This window comes from Lingula anatina, unplaced genomic scaffold (genome assembly GCF_051362555.1).
Source record: "Lingula anatina isolate TDL-2025a unplaced genomic scaffold, LinAna3.0 unanchor82, whole genome shotgun sequence".
In the NCBI taxonomy this organism is placed as follows: domain Eukaryota; kingdom Metazoa; phylum Brachiopoda; class Lingulata; order Lingulida; family Lingulidae; genus Lingula; species Lingula anatina.
In genome coordinates, this window is record NW_028257603.1 from 4,242,041 (window position 1) to 4,261,960 (window position 19,920).

The window sequence follows — 19,920 nt, forward strand, 5'->3', positions numbered from 1 at the left end:
TTTTGGATCATCTTTAAAGCTAGAATTGGGGGCCTTGATGAAGTGACCCGGGCGCGTTTCCACATTTTTTATGAATGACAGGTGTGGTAGATTGATTTTCGTCACTTTTTGGAAAAATCGGAGACGGGTCGATTTTTGGTGATTTTGAGTGATTTTGAACAGTGCCGGCACTGTGAGATTTCTTCAATTTTGGCCAGGTAGGGATGAAAATTTTTTTCTTCATTATAGTGTCAGGTAGGTGTGTTTGGTCATTTGTAGTAAGAATAAAGTGCTGGAAGAGTGGTGGTGTCAACATTAAGGAAGACATAGAACAATAACTCTGTCTCCCCCACTCTCCGATTCAGATCTCGGAGCTTATTTTTGGATCATTTTTAAAGATAGAATTGGGGGGCCTTGATGAAGTGACCCGGGCGTATTTCCACATTTTTTATGAATGATAGGTGTGATAGATGATTTTCATGACATTTTTTTTTTATTTTGAGTGATTTTCATAATTGCCAGCCATGTGAGATTTCTTCAATTTTGGCCAGGTAGGGATGAAAAAAAAATTTTTTTTTTCATTATAGTGTCAGGTTGGTGTGTTTGGTCATTTGTAGTAAGCATAAAATGCGGGAAGAGTGGTGGTGTCAACATTATGGAATAAATAGAGCAAAAACTATTTATACAGATTCCTGCTATATTATTATTTTATCTTTAATTTATCGAATTTTATGATGCCTTTTATGGAAGCGTGTAAGGGTCACAACACCAACACCAAAAACAAAATTCACAACACCAACACCAAAAACAAACTTCACAACACCAACACCAAAAACAAAACTCACATCACCAACACCAAAAACAAAACTCACAACACCAACACCAAAAACAAACTTCACAACACCAACACCAAAAACAAAACTCACAACACCAACACCAAAAACAAAACTCACAACACCAACACCAAAAACAAACTTCACAACACCAAGTTGTTGGTGTTGTGAAGTTTGTTTTTGGTGTTGGTGTTGTGAGTTTTGTTTTTGATGTTGGTGTTGTGACCCTTACACGCTTCCATAGCCTTTCTATATACATAGTCCTTTTTAAAAATAATTACCGTATCAGTTTTTTAAAACTTAGAACAAAAGTTTTCAGTTTGTCTGTCTTTTTTATTCCAGCAATTTCAGCAGACATTACTGTTCCCAAGACACCTTGCCTGTGCTATCAAACGAATCCTGTTACTTACAGCACAGGAGCACCAAAGAGTTTGAAGAGTGCTTTACAAGTCATCAGTCAAATTAAAAAGAAATGGTCTTAGCTTTGCAAACCGGTGTCAAAGGGTCAAATCAAGTATTCCAAGCCTTCCAAGGACTAGTATGATGTAAGTCAGTATGGACAATATATTAAAGATCCAAAAGCATCAAAGTCTTTAAGGTACTCGCCCCACGCCGCAGCATGTCATCGAAGAAATGACCCCTTGATGATAGGGATATGGATTGCAAGTGTTCTGGAGGCTCCAAGATAACTGTCTATAGCAGGTTCTGGTACTTGCATAGTGGGTCTTCAAACCCTTGGTATAGAAAGTACAAACCAGCAGCTTAATCTGGAAGTTAAAAAGAAAAAACAGCCATAAGTCCATGCATTAAAATCATGTTGAAATCTCTTTTTGGAAATTAGAAAAACGACTATTGCAATTATTAGAGAAGGCTTAATTAACTTTGAGTGTGCATTTTGTATTTTTGGCAATAATGAGAAATGAATGAACATTCATTGATTAATTATTATCATTATTTATTTATTTATTTATTTATTTATTTATTTATTTTGCTATTTCCACTTGAGGGTGCTTACGCAAATTTGGCAGATTTCCCAAGTTTTGGGTTAAAAGCACAATGTTGTTATTTTGGGTCTTTATGAGGTAATGTGATTTTGTCAGCATATTAGTTAAATGAACAACTTTGTCTGGATGCCCCACTCCTGCCTCAAATGAGATTTTAAAAGCAAACATCAATATCTATAAAGACAGGTTTTAATGCTTATTTTGAACACATTTCACATAAATCACATTTCACATGATGATCTGGGCTGATTTTGTCAAAGTTAAAGAAACCCCATTTTGAACACTGATGACAATTTAAGTAAAACCATGTTACTCATGGATCTCAATCTTACAGAAAAGGTAAATTGGACTGAAATACAGCTTGAGTTAGAAAACTGAACTGATTGCATTCTTTTTCTGAGAGTTATTTATTTATTTAATTATCATCATTATTATTATTTATTATTATTATTATTTTCAAAACATTTTTTTCACATATTAGCATTTTCTTCGTGAGACTTGGAACTCCCACGGGATGAAATTCCAGCTCCCACTCTCAAGCCCCTGGGGAGCTTTTTGAAATAATATAAAGATGAAATTTGGGTCTTTTTAAAATAATTAAAATAATGATGTCAGGAAGGTGTGTTTTGTTTTTTCTAGCCATCCACAGGTAAATTGTTTTTTTTTTTTAATATTTCTTGTGAATTAAAAAAATATTTTTCCATCCCCCTCCCCAACCTCAAACCCCTGAGGACCTTTTTGAAGTACTATAAAGATGCAATTTGGGGATTTAATGATGAGATGTTGATATGTTTAGACAATTATTGTGAATGATCCCTTTCCGTCTCAGCACTGATACTCCTCCACACCATTACTCCCTCGTACCGATAGGCCTATACTACCCCTTACACTCCATCGACCTCACCCGCATCTTAAAGCTCCTGCCACGATACTCTCTCACAGCCTTTGCAATTGGTTAAAACTGCTACCAACAAAACACAATGATTGATCTAAAAACTCTCGAAATACTATTTTTCCGAAAGTGCACCACCCTCTTGGGACCCAAAAGTGACACATTTCAGTAGAAATATTGTGGAAAAATAAGGGAATTACTAAAGTTGGTCTGCTTAGTAACAAAGTACATAGTCGATCTAATATGTATGCAGCTCGGCTTTGTGATTATTAAGAAATATCTGTATACTTCACTTCGTTCTTCAACAGTGGTTACTGTATACAATATGTGCATCTTCTTCTTGATTTGTTTATTAATTATTTTACTAAAATTATGTTTTTAACAGAAGATAGCAAAGACGACATAATCTTTTCTTCAGGGGCCACTCTATTCGTAAAAGAAATTGAAACAACAACAACAAAAAAACATTGTTTAAGCGAGAAATTGCCGCCTTTGTCCTCCTGGAAATGTGAGATTCTACAATTTACGCTGTCCTTGGGCGATTGTAGGAACTACTCAGTGGTTCAGTGACTGAACACTCAGTGGTTCAGTGACTGAACACCTACAGTATAATGCGCTTAAATTACTGTTTTTTCTTTACGGTTCTGTTTGTAATAGAAATCTAGGACAGAAAAAATTACAACTTGAATGTAACATCATAAATCCTTAAAAATAGATGACAAATCCGATTGTGTTTATTGCCAGTATGCAGCAAGATCGTTATTAAGAAATCAATAACGAACAGCTCTCAGGGGCGAATCCAGGATTTCGAAGACTAGGTGGTTAGTTTTTATTGACCCCGCTTCTACGTGGACGGAACGGTTCATTTTTAACATTGAATAAATTAATTGAATTAATATTCATTAAAATTAAATCAAATAAAATAACGATGCATGATGATTAGTAATGCAAGATTTATGCCGCAAAGTCGCTTGTCAGACTACATCTAAGATGATCTCACGACATACTCGGGTATGGCTGTTTAGATGTAGGGGGTAGAGGCACTATTTGAAGGCAGCTGAAGGAAAAAATCGAAAGGAGTTCGATGGCATTTAGCATTACATGGTCCATTTCTCAGTAAAGAATACTAAATAAAGAAATTATACATACTTCAGGATGGCTCACTGCGGTTTTCGTCCACACATAGGCAACCAGTAATTCGGACTCTACTAGCGATAATGTAAACACACCTTGAATGCCCATTTATATATTTGCTTTTCTAGTTAAACTTAGCAATGTGTATTAATTTTGTTCGAAAAAAAAAGCATTCCACTGTAATTTGCGACCGCGTCCATGTGCACCAATGCAGGCCTATTCTATTTATGGAGATGGTCACATAATCAGCAAAACGGAAACTTAACTGGTACATGTACAAGTTTCGAAATAAAATGTTTGTCAAACCTTTATAATATCTAGAGCTTTTGTTGTTTGAAACATGTTTAACTAAAATGTAAGAAAAACAAAAAAAGTAAGCAGCAAGCTGGTAGGCAGTAAGTGAAAGCCTGGTCTGAACACTGAATTTCTAGGTAACCATGTATTTTTCACACCCCCTAATTTCATTTCCACAACGATCCGTGAATGAGGTTAAAAAGCAATAACATACTTGTGTGACAGGACAAAATGCTTTGTTTATTACGCCACTTTATCTTGTCAAATGAAGCATGAATTTGAAAAACCATGAAAACTAGAGGATCAGAGAGGTGATACCGCCTGAGGGTATTGTACCACCAGCTGGAGTAAGCTCATTCGTATAGAAAAGTGAAAAAAGGGACACCACCTCCAGTGTTGTGCTTGACAAGCTCTACATGCAGTAAGCAAAAGTTCTAAATAGTTTTGTTGAAAATTACCATTTAAAACAAAACCATGAGGAAAAGTAAAAGTTTAAATTCAAATTTGTGAAGTGCAGTTCATGGCAAAAAGTAGGTCAAAGCTCAATTTCAAGAGCACAGATTGTCAGCATATGACTGCCTATTCAAGTTCAATAGTGATTATGGGCATATCTCTGCTAGTTTTGGAGATATAAAAGTTGCAAAGTTGCGCGGCTCATTATAAAATCGCCACCTTTTAAAATTTCCAGTTGCACTAAGTGCACGTGGTTTGCAGATTAATTTTAGCCATTAAGAGCGTTAGATTGAAACCTTTTGCCGCTACAAATACAACAACTTGATTGATATCTTAGGCGATTATCAAAAACAGACAATAGCAAGAATCACTTACCTGCTGTAGGTTACAAGGGCGACCAACCCAGGGGCGGGACCAGGATTATTTGAAGGGGGGTCCACGGATGCAAAACCGACCCTTATCTTAGAGGGCGAACGGTGCTATTTGGTACTTTTTAGAACTATGATTCGGCTAGAGAAAATACTTATTTCATAAGGGGACCATCGGTGTGATTATTTTTAGAAACTGAAGGGGAGGAGGTCAGGACCCCCTGACCCCCCCCCCTCCAAATCCGCCACTGCAACTACCAATGGACCTCGGTGGACACAGGTTAATTACATATCTGGCATTTGTGTCATAGTTTGTGCATTTAAGCTTTAAACTTAAGTTTTATAAATATTAAAGTACCTACCCTTTAACGCGAAGTAAGAATCACGGTCAGCCACCTTTGTTTATGAGACAGTAATCAGTGTTACGCCGACGACCATCACCTGATCTATTGAATTAAACGAGTGGAGTAGTAACGAACCCTTGGAACGAATTTGAGAAATAAGCAAACCTGACTTTATCGAGTGTAGGGGAGTTCGATTTTCTAAAAAAAATGTACATTATATTTATAAAAATTCAGTCGGGGTCGAAACTCCCCCCCCCCCCCGCCCCCACCGACCCTCCTAAATCCACCACTGGCACAAATCTTTTGTCCTGTACCACCTTAACTGCGTCACGTCCAGCTCGATGTAGCGAGTCAATAGAAATATAATTTCAATCGGTTGACGAGAGGAATTAAAGTGAAATTAATTTCTCTCTGGTTATGACACGCCAGAAGAGGGCGGGATTGATGTAGGGGAGTTTTCGTGTCATTTAGGCGATTGACACGGTACTGTTAACACGCTTATGATTACGACTCCGTAGACGACATGGTTGATGAGTCCAGTGGAGGCGAACACTTTACCTTGGCTGATGTAATGAAAAAAATGGAAAGTAAAAAGAAAGAGACGAAAGACTATTTCGACCATAGACTGTCTACATTTAATGCCGAAGCCGGTAAAAACTGAAAGTCGACAATATTTATCTTGGAAAATAGAAGGTAATCACCAGAAATTTGACTCAACAGTATTTGAAAATAAGATTATTGTGGTGAACAAACTGACAGTGCCTTACAGTCTTGGCAAGAGAAACAAACTTATCAGAATTGCTGACACTTTCGACACTGTTAAGGAACATACTGTTAATCCTCTTGCTTGTGATTCTGAGAGCGAGAGAGCTACAAAGAAAATAAAAGAAAACAAAAAGGGAGCCAAAAAAATAAGGTTATATCAGCAGACCGACCGATAGGTGTGGTGGGCGATACTTCTCAGCGGAGAAGTCTTTATCGCAGCAGCGGGTCGTGACTTTGCTTAGCTTGTTGAGGAAAGGGCCATTTCATGCTTGAGTGACCAACTTACAGAGGGGAAAGTTATTCTACCAGAGTCCAACCCCAGAGATAAGGGAACATCTGGAATGGGATAGAAGGCGGAAGCATTGAAAAATAGATAAGTACCCGGTACATGTATGAGTGCGTTAGTTTCAATCAAGAGTTGCATAATTATGAACATGAGCAAAATCAGAAATTCATACCCGTGAAAAGTAGGTTAAGAACCAATTTAAGTTTTTGGGAAGAAGTAGGGTATTCATTTTTTATTCTAGACTTGATAAAAATGGTTATAAATTTCCGTTTATAGCAACACCCTGTGGGATGAGGAAAGATAACAGCTTTCACCATTGAAAAATAAGTTTTTTGTTAAAAAGCTATTCTTGAATTGAAAAAGATGCGTTTGATTAAAAGGTGTAGCAAACAACCAATTGTTGATAACCCTTAAACAGAAGCAGTGCATAGCAGTGAAAAAAATAGATTGATTTTAGATGTACGAGAAGTAAACAAACATGTCTGTAAGCAGTCTGGTAGTTACGGACATTTGAGAACGGCTCTTATGTTTATGAAACTGTGTGGTTGGTTGATTAAATTTGATTCAGCTAATCAACATCTAGATATCTATTATCCTCATACGGATTATTGAGGTTTTTCATGGAAAATTCAAGATCAGCAGATTTATTTTTGATTCTTAGTTCTTCCATTTGGGTTATCATTAGCACTTCATATTTTTTTTTGCAAAATTGACTTGGCAATTAATCAAAGAATGGTTCGATGTAATTGGATGACGGTCTGTGGTACTGCAGTAACATAGATAGATTGGAGCATCAGGGTGCTGAGATCAAAGATGATATTGCTAAGTCAGGTTTTATGTAAATATATGAGAATACTATTTGGTCGTACATGTAGGTACAGAGTCTGGCATTTATAGGCATCGAAATAGATATTAGTATTGGGGAAATCAAAGTTCTTGATATTAGATTAGCAAGTGCTAAGAGATCTGACATTATATTCGCACGAAAGTGAGCAGAGGTCTGGCTATGTCGGTCGGATTATACTATGTCTCATGTGTTGGGAAGTGTAACGCAACTAATGACAAATTATATTAGCATGGTTATTTCAAGTGCTTTTTCTTAGAATCAGAAAATGTGTGTGAAAGCATGCAGTCAAATTAGACCTTGGTGTAGTAAATCAGAATTTTACAGTTTTCACCTCAGTGCAATAAGGTAGTTTATTCTGATGCTAGTAGTACTGGGTTTGGAGGATATTGTGTGGATACACCTAAAAGGGTGTGTTGCGGGGAATGGTCAGCTGACGAAGCGACGGAGAGCTCTACTTACAGAGAACTGATAGCTGTTTTCAGGGTCCTGTTCTCCATGGCAAACACGTTGAGTGTTTTGAGATTGAAGTGGTTTTCTGATAGCAAAGATGTTGTAAACATTAAAGAAAAAAGTAGCATGAGGAGTAAATTACAACCTATTATTTTAGATGTTTTTCTTCTAATGGAGTTATTCAATAGAAATGAAAGGATACTGAGAGAAGAGAATACCCATGCAAATTATATAAGTAGAAGTGTGGATGTTGACAATTGGGGTATTTCTAAAGAATTATTCTCACATTTTGATAAGATATGGGGTCCTCTTGAAGTGGATTGGTTTACGTCCTGCTACAATGCTTAAGTACATATTTTTACTCTAGATTTTAGAATTCAGGAACAGTGAATGGGACACGCGTCATTTACGGATCTATCCTGGTCCTCAGATCAAATTCAGTCTCTTATTTCTACCAATGAGTTACAACAGACTCCTTGTTTCTATATTGTTTCCGACAGACTGTTCTGGTCCTTCACCTGTAAATATCCATCATGACGTAATCAAATGTGGCACCGAAACGTGCCCTTGGCTGACTCTGTTATGGTCTCAAAATTTTTGAAGCTTTAAGCTTTTAGATGCTACCTAGTTTCTTATTGAAAAGTCGAGATATAGAGGTGGCAATTGGCTTTTGATAAATCGGGTTAAATCGTATTTATGCCCAGTAAAAGTTCTTGAAAATATTTAGATTTCATTGGTAGGCCTCGATCCTAGCGACAGCTTTTCAAATTTACATGGCCTATTTTAAATATAATATCGTTGAGTTACAATGACAGTTATGTATGAAAATTGTATAACGACGAGGGGGAGTATCGGTGCGCGTACAACAGTAATTTATGAATACATTTTACAGTATTATGGAATATACATGTATATTAGCGCCCGTGGTCTTATTGATCAATTAATGTGTGAATGAATAAGTCAAATCCACATGTACATCTGGGGCGGATCCAGGATTTTTTGGAAGGGTGGTGGTGTTTTTTTTTACGGATTGACAAGGCCTCGGAGTGCAAGGCCGACCCTCACCCCTTTGGAGTTATGTCTGGGGCACGCTCGAGGGCCACGAAAAAGGGTGTTTTAGAGGGAAAATATCTCCATTTGATACGGTTTATAACTATTATTCAGCTATAGATTTTGGGTGTAATTTTTTTATCAGAAATCGAAGGGAGGAGGGGGTCTGGATCCCCCCTGACACTCCCTCTTTATCCGCCATGTACATGTATTAGACCGTGAACATTCGTGAACAGTTTCAACCACAGTCCCTCGCCTGAAATGAGCCATGCCTGTCTGTAATTTGCATAACAGTTACTTGCTCATCGTAGTGCGAGCTGTATTTCCGAATGCTCAGTAGGCAGTAGGACACAGCTAGGTGAAGACGCAATGTTCAACGTGCGGGTGCAGTCGCAACGCAGTCGTATGAGGCGTAGAAGCAAATGCATGTTTCGTAAGTAGCACTTTTTCTTCAGTATCGTATGTCAGTTGATAGAAAGAGAGTAGAAAAATGCAAAGAAATTTGCGACGAGTATTTACGGGTATGTTACTACTCTTTGTTGTCGCTGTCGCCTGTCGTTTCTGTTATGCCACTCAAAATATTATTTAGCAAATTAGTAAATGGGCATATTACCACAAAGATCACGGACATATTTACATGATGGTACCGTATTTGTCACAGTTCCGAGCTTTTGATCCTAAGACAAGCGTGCCCCATGAACGATAGTCAGTTTTAGTAGGTTTGTTAATTTTATTATACATGTACCTGTAAAATGCTTGTAAGCAGTGTTGAAACACGGGGAAATGATTTATTCTAAAGCGAAATATGGTTCCCAAACGCGTGATGCAAAGCGATTTTAGATATTACAACTTTATATAGTAGGTAAAATAAATAAATAGTGATAACCTACACAAACTAGAGGAGTGTTTTCAATATTTTTTTTTTTTCAAAGCAAGATATCTGAAATATCTTTATTACTAACTTCAGGTCTTAAATGTGGCGTTAGGCAACATAGAATCGATTGCTTTTTTGGGGTGCTATCTGAGCCTGAACTATGGACAAGTCAGATATTGTTAACATTACTTTCTTATTTCAGAAGTCCACTGAGATACTGAGAACTGCACGGCACCTGGCTGCAGGCAACCAAGCCTGTCATTCACCCTCTGGAACCCTACGCACATCCATGCATCTTTTGTTTTAAAATTGAATAAATACGTTTGTCATTCCTTGTTTTCTTATTCACTTCCATATGAAATGATGATAAAATATTAATAATAATAATAAAAGAGGGTTAGGGGTAAAATTGTAAAGATATTATTGTTTGAGCACTTTCTAATTAAATCTGCTAAAACTGATCTGTAAGCATTGTGTTTGGGATTGATGATTTCTCCAGTAACAGAGGATGTCGTAAATCGAAAGGATTAAAAGTTTTGTTAATATGCCCAGTATTTTGTAAATAATTGAGAGCATTTTAAGAATACATCTACAGGATTTCCAACAGCCCACATTTATAAATACAATTTGTATGAATTTACGATATTGCTTTTTTAAAAATCTGTCCTACATTTTTTATAGTGAGACGGGTTTTTTAATATCTATTTATAAATTAGTTCATCCTCCCAGATAAAATTTTCTTAATTTAATATAAGTCCATATTCTAAGGTTTTTGGTTTGCTAGAGAAAATTGTTTCAAATTTCACGACCTTCTCATCAGACGAACACTTCAATTTTAAATTAAAACGGAAATATAAGAGATCTTGACACACTTTTGAAATGGGAACAATGAAATTTGCTCCTCCACCCAAAACTTAGAACTGCATATTCTGATATGTTTGAAAATGTCTCATTAAAATCATAATTAAAATAAATTGATCCTTTGATATAAAGAAATGGGCTCGCCCCACCTGTCACCCCTCAAATCGAATGGACTTGTCCCACCTGTCACCCCTCAAATGGAATGGACTCGCCCCACCTGTCACCCCTCAAATCGAATGGACTCGTCCCACCTGTCACCCCTTAAATCGAATGGACTCGTCCCACCTGTCACCCCTCAAATGGAATGGACTCGCCCCACCTGTCACCCCTCAAATCGAATGGACTCGCCCCACCTGTCACCCCTCAAATGGAATGGACTCGTCCCACCTGTCACCCCTCAGATGGAATGGACTCGCCCCACCTGTCACCCCTCAAATCGAATGGACTCGCCCCACCTGTCACCCCTCAAATGGAATGGACTCGTCCCACCTGTCACCCCTCAGATGGAATGGACTCGCCCCACCTGTCACCCCTAAGATGAAATGGACTCGCCCCACCTGTCACCCCTCGGATGAAATGGACTCGCCCCACCTGTCACCCCTAAGATGAAATGGACTCGCCCCACCTGTCACCCCTCAAATGGAATGGACTCGTCCCACCTGTCACCCCTCAAATCGAATGGACTCGACCCACTTGAAAACTTTCAATGCATGTCAGTGGTGGGTGGAAGGGTATCATGTGATTTTCGGGAGCCAATGAAAAAAGCAGGAATTTTACACTCCGTTATAGGTAAACAAAATGGCACGTTCGACGCACCGGGGAGGATCGTTTATTTAGGAGGCATGCACATAAATTTGGTGGGTATTTTAAAAGCATTTTACTATTTACAACGATCAGTACCATCTCAACTTAACTCATGTGAAGTGATTTTCAAGTGTTTGGTCTGTATATGTTTTTATGACAATTTAAACTAGGCATAGCTTCATATGTAGTTTGACAATTGTAAACTGAAGTTTTCACACCACAAGCCTTCTTTCAAGTGAAATATCTCGAAAAGCACTCGGACGATTTTTTTCCAACTTTTCAGTAATGTTGCTCATTTATTTGTTGACAAAAAGTGCCGATGGCACCCGATGGGACCCCTGGATCTTTAGAGATATAGACGGTATAATCCTTCATACCCAATTACGACCATTTTTGTAGGAATGCGTCTTTATAATGTTAAACTCCCTCATTAAAAAGCATATATCTGAAAAAGTAAACGGTAGATTTTTTCCAAATCTTAATCTGACGTTTTTCGTGTACCTTTTTACATAATATGTAGCCTGCAACTGACAGCACCCCTGGGTCTTGGGATATATAGACAATGCAGTGCCATGGCAAATTACGGCCATTTTTGTTTGAGTGAAATTTGGATCACGCAGACCCCGTCTTTCAAATCAAATATCTGAAAAAGCAATCGGACAATTATTTTCAAAATTGTCAGAAATGTTGCTTAGATATTGGTTAGCAAAAAGAGCCTATGGCACCCAATGGCACCCCAGGATCTTGAGAATTATAGGCTGTATATAGTGCATGCCAAAGTACTGTTTTGGTTATCCCACAGCCAGCATTTACATGTATAACAACAGCATAATTGCACTTGTATATCACTTACATGCTTGTCTGTATTTTAAAGCATAATGTGCAAATTGATCACTATACAAGCACATTCCTACAACTGTTGAAGGGCTAGTCATGGTATTAGTCAGCTACAACTACTTGTCATTCACTGTGTATGATGTACAAGAGCCTATTATATCTCAACTGTAGCTCCATATAATAGCACTCTTTTATGCCACATACAGTAATTGGCTCAAGTACATATCAAATAAACATTTTTTTTAAATACTGATGATAAGTCTCATATCTTTTTCAGCATGGACTACAATTTTTATTTTTGAAATGCTGTGCACTATAAAGGTGAGAAGTAATTCATCGGAATACCATAGTTGTAAACTTGTGACTTATGTTTCCATTGCTCATCTATTTCGTTAACATTGACAAAAACATGTTCTGTGTTTGTTTTGCCTAAACTTTCATTTTAATCTTACTATCATAAAAATTGAAATCATATTTAAGTATAATGGTAACAGGTTACCTAAAAAGTTGAAGCCTTATCCAGTTAAATAATAATAATATCAAATATAAAACATTTACTGCTTTTTAATTTCAGGGAATGGAAACAGCTTATAACCTCATAATGGGATACCGCCTATGGATTGTAGCTGAAATTAGAGACTTGAGATAACAGGAATGATGTTTGTTATTTCCAAAATCTGTGCCTTCATGGAGTGTGACATTGTAATAAACATGATTGCTTTTTAATTACTCAGTCATCAAATGTTAAATTAGTAGTTTGTCACAATATCAAATATTGTATTATCTGCATAGAGAATTCCCCTCATCTTTTGTAAGTTAAGTTTTGATTAATTAAGTAAAGTGAGTAGTAAGTCTCATGAACTTGGAGAAAATTAAATACTGCAGATCTTGGAAAAACTTCGTTTATTGTGATTTCTGTCAGATATGAGGATTTGTAAATGTTGATAATACATTACATTTTCTGTCTCTTATTATATGCATTTACCATGATTTCTCACTCTGAGTAATGTACGCATCTAGCAAACTAACTTGAAATTCAAGGCATATTTTATAGTTTTAAAAAAAGTGATATTAAAATCTGACTAAGACGAATTTAAAGTAATCTGAATTCTATCAGGATTTCAGTCTTGCCTGTGCTATGTATGTATTTGTAGGTTGTCACCCTTTTAAATCATTTAAAAAGTATTATTATATTATTTCAATATTTTGTGAATAGTTAAATGAGTTATAAAATTTATAAGAAAAATGTAAGAAATAAAATATACTGTTAATTATGTTTTTATGAAATATGTGAAATAAAAAGTTTATAATCATATCAAAGTTCTTCCATTTGTTTATGATAATTTTGTCATTTTACATTTTCTTTGCCTTAAACTTTGGTCAAGCTTACTTTCCACAAAAAAAAAAAAAAAAAAAAAAAAAAAAAAAAAAAAAAAAAAAAAAAAAACTTTGTCACATGCCCTTTCTTATAGTTATCTGAATTATCAACTTGTCATAATTTACTATTTTAATTTCTAGAGTTAATTATTATTCTTATTCAAACAAGAAATTATCAATTATACACAGAAAAATTAAAGTCAATAACAAATCAACATTGCCAGCAAATTTTACTCTGCCCAAGCTACAGTCACTACAGGTATATAGGATAGTAGGCCTACACACTGACAGAGATGTGATACATATGCCACGGTGACATTTTACAACTCTACTCGTCGGTTTGTTGATCTTAAATTGCACATTTTTTCAAGTGTTTCATTATTAGTTTGTAGCATCCATATTTATATTTATATACATTTATACATAATGAAACAAAGTCGGCGTAACGTTACGCAAATGCCCCAATAAACAATGCATCGCACACAGTTGCGCCAATGCTTTACTGGACGAAGACGCAGGAAGACGTCGCCGGGAGCTCACTTTCGATGTTCACTCTTCGACGGCAAAACGTCAAATGACTGACGTGCGTGCGCATCTTTTGACGTATCACGTGATACCCTTCCAACCACCAATGAATGCAGGTCGTCTTCTTACAGGGTCTAGCTATCCAGTGACCAACCAGGAGCATAGCTTGCACTGCGATGCGCGACTTTTTCTTATGCAAATTACAACTGGTACAGTGCATGGCACATTTGAGGAGTTGCTGTGGAAATTGGTCTCAAAGAAATTATGGAATATTATTTTACTATTGTGACAAGGCTATTACCCGCGTAGACCTATTTGTCACCATACATAATATTTTTCTAGGACAACTAGTTTATATTAAATCAAAAACTAAAAATAGCAATGAAGATAGGTATAACAAGTAAATGATGATGCTCATACATTCGGGGAGTAGCTTTGCGTAGGATGAAATATATTGTATTGTACGCCCCCCTGGCTGTCGATTGTAAGTAATAGACATAAACTGGCCCGCTCGAAGATTCTGCGGGTCCGTGGTCAAAGTTAAATAAAAATAACCATGATTAAGGGAAGTTATTGAAGTTATCAATTTAAGATTTTAGAGATACTAATAAATTTACCTTTTTTAACACTGGTCGTATTCACAAAAGATCGTAAACATTACAGAGAGAAGGAAAAGTACCCAAGAGAAGGGAGGGGGTGTGTGTGAAGGAGCGCAATGTGAAACAAATTAATATTATGTTCTTATTTATCTATTCAATTTCATAAATAATTTGTAATCTCTTCACTCTTGATTCAAATAAATAAAAAGCAACAATTAAAACTTGTAGTACTTGCCACAGAAGCCAAACTGAAGTAAAACATTTGAAATAGCAAAAAAAAGAGGAAGACAAGTAAAAAAAATTAAATTCCCAAATTTTTAGAAACTAATAATCTTTCTTCGACAGTATCCTTAACATAACCGTCTTTTGTGTTTTCAGATCGCCATCTACCGTGTTTCTTAAACAGTCTGTCTTTAGTCCCTGCATTAGAATCCAGCATATGAAATCAAACAAACGGAAAGTACTCGGAGATCCTTCAAAGTGACTTCAGAACTCATAAAATTAGTAACCAATTGAGAAATGTGCTTAGCAGTTACAGGTTCCTTTTTTGTTACTCTATGATCTTTCCGTCTCTGAGATGCTTCCTTCACTGCAATAACGAATTTTGACTCGCAATTTCGGATTTTTCTTACAGTTGGCTGTACCATGAAACCATTTTAAAGTGTAAAAAGATGTCTAAACCGCAGCAGAATAATTACAAGTTTGTGACAAATTTTGAAGATAAAAAGCAACAATCGAGTCTTTCGCTGTAAAGAAAGAGGTCACACCGATCGTATTACACCGTTCAAGCCATTTTTGGAAGCCGAAAGAATATTATCTCACTGTGTTGTCTGCTCTTGACTTCAAAATGACATCTGGTAATGAATCTGCTAAAGCCTTCAAACTTTTATTGCTTGTAACCTCCACGTCTTGGAGGATAGCATTATCAAGAAAACATGAAAAAGGAAAAAAAGAAAATTTTTGAAAACAAAACTCTAGCAATCGTTCCCATAATCTCTGTTCATCCTGGACAATAATCATGTCCATGTTAACTGTCATTGATCAATGATTGTGATCCTAATGGCCATTTCTTCCATTCCTTCCTTCAATGTTGCAGAACTCCATTACAGCATGTTGTATCGATAACCCATTGATAACTAGAGCGTAGACCTCCGCCAAGGCAGCGATTTTTTATTATTATTGATTTTTGATTGATTATTGATCCGGATCACCACCAAAAAATAATCATCTCTTCCTTGGCCCACTTCGTACAGTTCCTGAAAAATTCATCAAAATCGGTCTAAGAAATACATAAACAAAGCCATCTCCATTATATCAATGATCCAGTGATCGTCTGTTTATCTCTCCTTCGAAGAAAGTGAGTTTTAAATTCTATAAACAGATGACCAATTATTCATCTACTTTAAATCCCTTTAAATATGAAAAACTTATTCGTATTTAAAACAAATGGTCCCAAACCGGGTTTTCTGGCATCTGAATAGACCGTTTTTAACTTACTAGGCAAGCTTTGTACACGTAGACTTTTCTCATTTAAAAAAAAAAAAAAAAGAAAACTAAATTGTCTTTCCAAAAATTAATTCTTTAATGCAGGACATTCGTCTTTAATATTAATATTAAAATCCCAATACTTCCTCTAGTTATTTATCTAGATACATTTCCAATCAATGGAGACATAATAATAAAACAGAAATAATTTTACCTGTAACCCTCGCCAATTTTATAGCTGTTATATACGGTAAATCTGAAACCAATTCGTCTAAAAGACACAGAGTATTACTAGTACATGTAGAAAGCCTTCTTTCGGGAATAAACAATCCCCTTACTTCCATGTTCCAAATAATCCCCAACCATTCCAATTTGTTGACTGGTTCTAATTTACTTTTTTCAATGTTTAAAACAAAATCTGCTTTAAACAGATCCATTTTAATTTTTTTAGAATGTAGTTTTAAATGTAATATATTTTTCTAGAGAATTTTCAGACACAATACCGTCATCTAAATAAACAACAATGGGGATTCCATTTTTCTCCAATACCCAACTAAACGTCTAAGTATTTTACTAAAAATAAACGGTGCTGAAGAAAGGCCAAACGAAAGTACCAAAAAAAAAAAAAGAATTCTTTCCGTTGATTTAAAAAAGTTTGAGATGCCGGAGCAATATCTAAATGGTGAATAAATAAATAAACACAACACTAAACTGCAGAATTATCTCAACAAATATTATCTGTGGTCTTGCTCACATTCCCAAAAGTGATAGTGTAATATGCCTTTGGTCCATGCAACCAGATCTCTTGTCCTCCTTGTCTGTTCAGCCTAAAATATAAAATTGCAAGACAGCTATTTAATTCTTAATGCATAACTCTATTAAAAAGGAAAATGTCCATGATGGAAAAAACTCATTTATTTTTTCTACCTGAAGATATGGAAAATGGTGCAATAGTTTGTGTTGTTCTCATGCATATCTACTCACAGTGATTATCTTCTTTCCAAGATTTTTGCCCCATGCCAAATGTCCCACGAATGTTTTATCCCGATTCATTTTTTTTTTCTGAAATAAGAAAAATTTAGCTAAATATATAGAGAGATATAACAAAAAAATAGCAAGAATTGCAAGTAAATAATCACATACATGTAGATACATTTCACATACTAAATTTGCTTTCTAATTATTAAAGTAAGACCTAAACAGCACTTTGTACTTAAGTGTGCAACAAGGGCATCTTTGACCACTTCTGTTGCACTGATTCCTTTTTTTTTTTTTCAGGAAATCCATAGCCCTGACAAACCCTTCCTTCTCCATTACAGAGCTACTCAGCTTGGTTTCTTTCTTCCTTACAACTTCTGCTTCCAACACATCCCCTGCTCGCGCAATATTGTGCACTATGTCCTGGGCTGTCCATTCTGCCATCTACTATGAATAAATGGGATATATCAACACGGACATCATAAGTATGTGGTGCGACAATTCCTAAAACAACACTTGGTGGGATTTAGGACACATTCCTATAGACACCACAGGTCTACATTGATCGACCAGACTTGGCATGGATTTTCACTGCTATCAGCTGAATAGGTCCCCCCCCCCCCTCTAAGAAATAAAATTGTTCATGTTCCTTTTGTTGATATATATATATATATATATATATATATATATATATATATATATATATATATATATATATATATATATACAATTTCCAAAGGAATAGAGGGCAATAAGTCATACTCAAATTATATTTTAGGATGCCAACCCATGTTATTTTCATCTTACTCCTTCTCAAAGTGTGTCTTGCCTTTAAATGTAAAGCTCTATGTTATTTAATGAAAGACAATATAAGTTCCATCTGTTTAGAGATGTATGTCGGTCTGCTTTATAGCAATTAAGTCCCTGCTGTGGTTTAGGCCTACTGGTCACAACCAGAACATCAGAACCACTGCTTCCATCCACCGCTTCTACTTGTGGACATGGGTACACTTGATATAGAAACAAAACACGCATTTAGTTAAAATTTTAGATTAATCCATTTAATCCATAAAGTTTAAATAACACATTTGCAATAAAGTTTTTGATTAAGTTTTTTATCAAAATTAAAATAGATTATTGTAATAATGTTATTAAAGTATGTGCCCTTTTTCAAATGCAAAGAATGCAAAGCAACCCTTATACAGCATTGGTCAAAAAGGTTGTCCCACCCCCATTTCCATGTACTTCTATTTACAAATGATCACCTAACAGCTGTTAATTGTTAGAAATAGTGTTTTTTATTACGTATACCGTGTCTAACATGATTAATGGTTTAAAAAATACAAAATAGTGGTGAAAATATACATATTTTATACCATTTAGTAAAATTTATAAGAGGTACCCCCTCAAATCGACTGTTTCACTGTGACTTCTAAAGATGTAAAGAAATGACTATAAAATTAAAAAGACGCCATCAAATGTCACCAAATTCACACACAATTAGCATTAGGGTGTGCTCATTAAAGATCACGTGCCTAACAGCGTGTGCGTCTACCGCGTACTGCAATTATTTCCTGTAGACGGCGCGACAAGCCTTCAACTCGGGTTACAATTCTGTTTTGTGGGATATTGTATTCTTCTTCTCAAACAAGTTGGGGGAGTTGGTCCACGTTTTTATTTGGTTGGTTCTCCTTTGCATTGCACACTCCAATACATGTCACAGTTGATTAGTAAGTTTGATATCAGGGCTCAAAGATGGTGGTTCCATCCTTAGACCATTATGTTTCTTCAACAAACAGTTGCCAGGCAAGAGGTGTGAGCAAGTGTGCAGTCATGATAAAGCCTGAAGTTAACCCCAAAGTCAGTTCTTGAAGATGGAATGAGATATCAGCTGAGAATGCTACGTTCAGTGATCCCACAGGCACCTGAACCTGGCCATCCATCACTGGAAGGAAGTTGATTTTGATGCAGAATCAAATTATTTCTTGTATCCCATCGATGGTCAAAGAGGGTCCATAGACATGTTAAAAAATGCCTCTTGGAAAGGTGCGTGCAGGATAATATCGCCTGAGGTGTTAGATCAATCCGCATTTGGAGAACATTCCAAGCCCATGGTATTAGTACATTGTTCCTTTTGGAACAAAACGTAACAGGGGCATTTTGATGTAACATTCTCAACAGAAATCTCATTCCATTTGCAAGAGGTGACTTCAGGGATACTACTGGCTTCATTGTGACGACGCACTTGCTCACAGCTCTCGTCTGGCAAACGATTTGTTGCAGAAACACAGGGCTCTGAGGATGGGACAACCGTCTTTGAGTCCTGATATTAATCCTACTGAGCACCTGTGGCATAAATTGGAATGTGCATTGCAGAGGAGAACCAATTCCTAAATAATCTTGACCAATTCCGCCACGCTCTTTAGGATGAATGGGACAATATCCCACATAACAGAATTGTTACCCATGTTGAAGGCTTGTCGCGCCGTCTACAGGAGATAATTGCAGTACGCGGTAGACGCACACGCTGTTAGGCACGTGATCTTTAACGAGCACACCCTAATGCTAATTGTGTGTGAATTTGGTGACATTTGATGGCACCTTTTCAATTTTATAGACATTTCTTTACATCTGTAGAAGTAACAGTGAAACAGTCGATTTGAGGGGGTACCTCTTATAAATTTTACTAAATGGTATAAAATATGTATATTTTCACCACTATTTTGTATTTTTTTAACCATTAATCATGTTAGACACGGTATCCGTGATAAAAAGAACTATTTCAAACAGTTCACAGCTGTGAGGCGTATCATTTGTAAATAAAAGTACATGGAAATGGGGGTGGGACAACCTTTTTGACCAATGCTGTATATACACGTAC

At 36.2% G+C, this 19,920-nt stretch overlaps 1 long non-coding RNA gene across 1 annotated transcript; it reads left to right on the forward strand.

Annotated features, from left to right (window-relative positions):
• Window positions 1-5,583: 5,583 nt before the first annotated feature.
• Window positions 5,584-13,395, forward strand: LOC147759249 (uncharacterized). The gene is made up of 2 exons (XR_015331585.1): window positions 5,584-11,291; window positions 12,353-13,395. It is a non-coding gene; the product is annotated as an uncharacterized LOC147759249 (long non-coding RNA).
• Window positions 13,396-19,920: the final 6,525 nt, after the last annotated feature.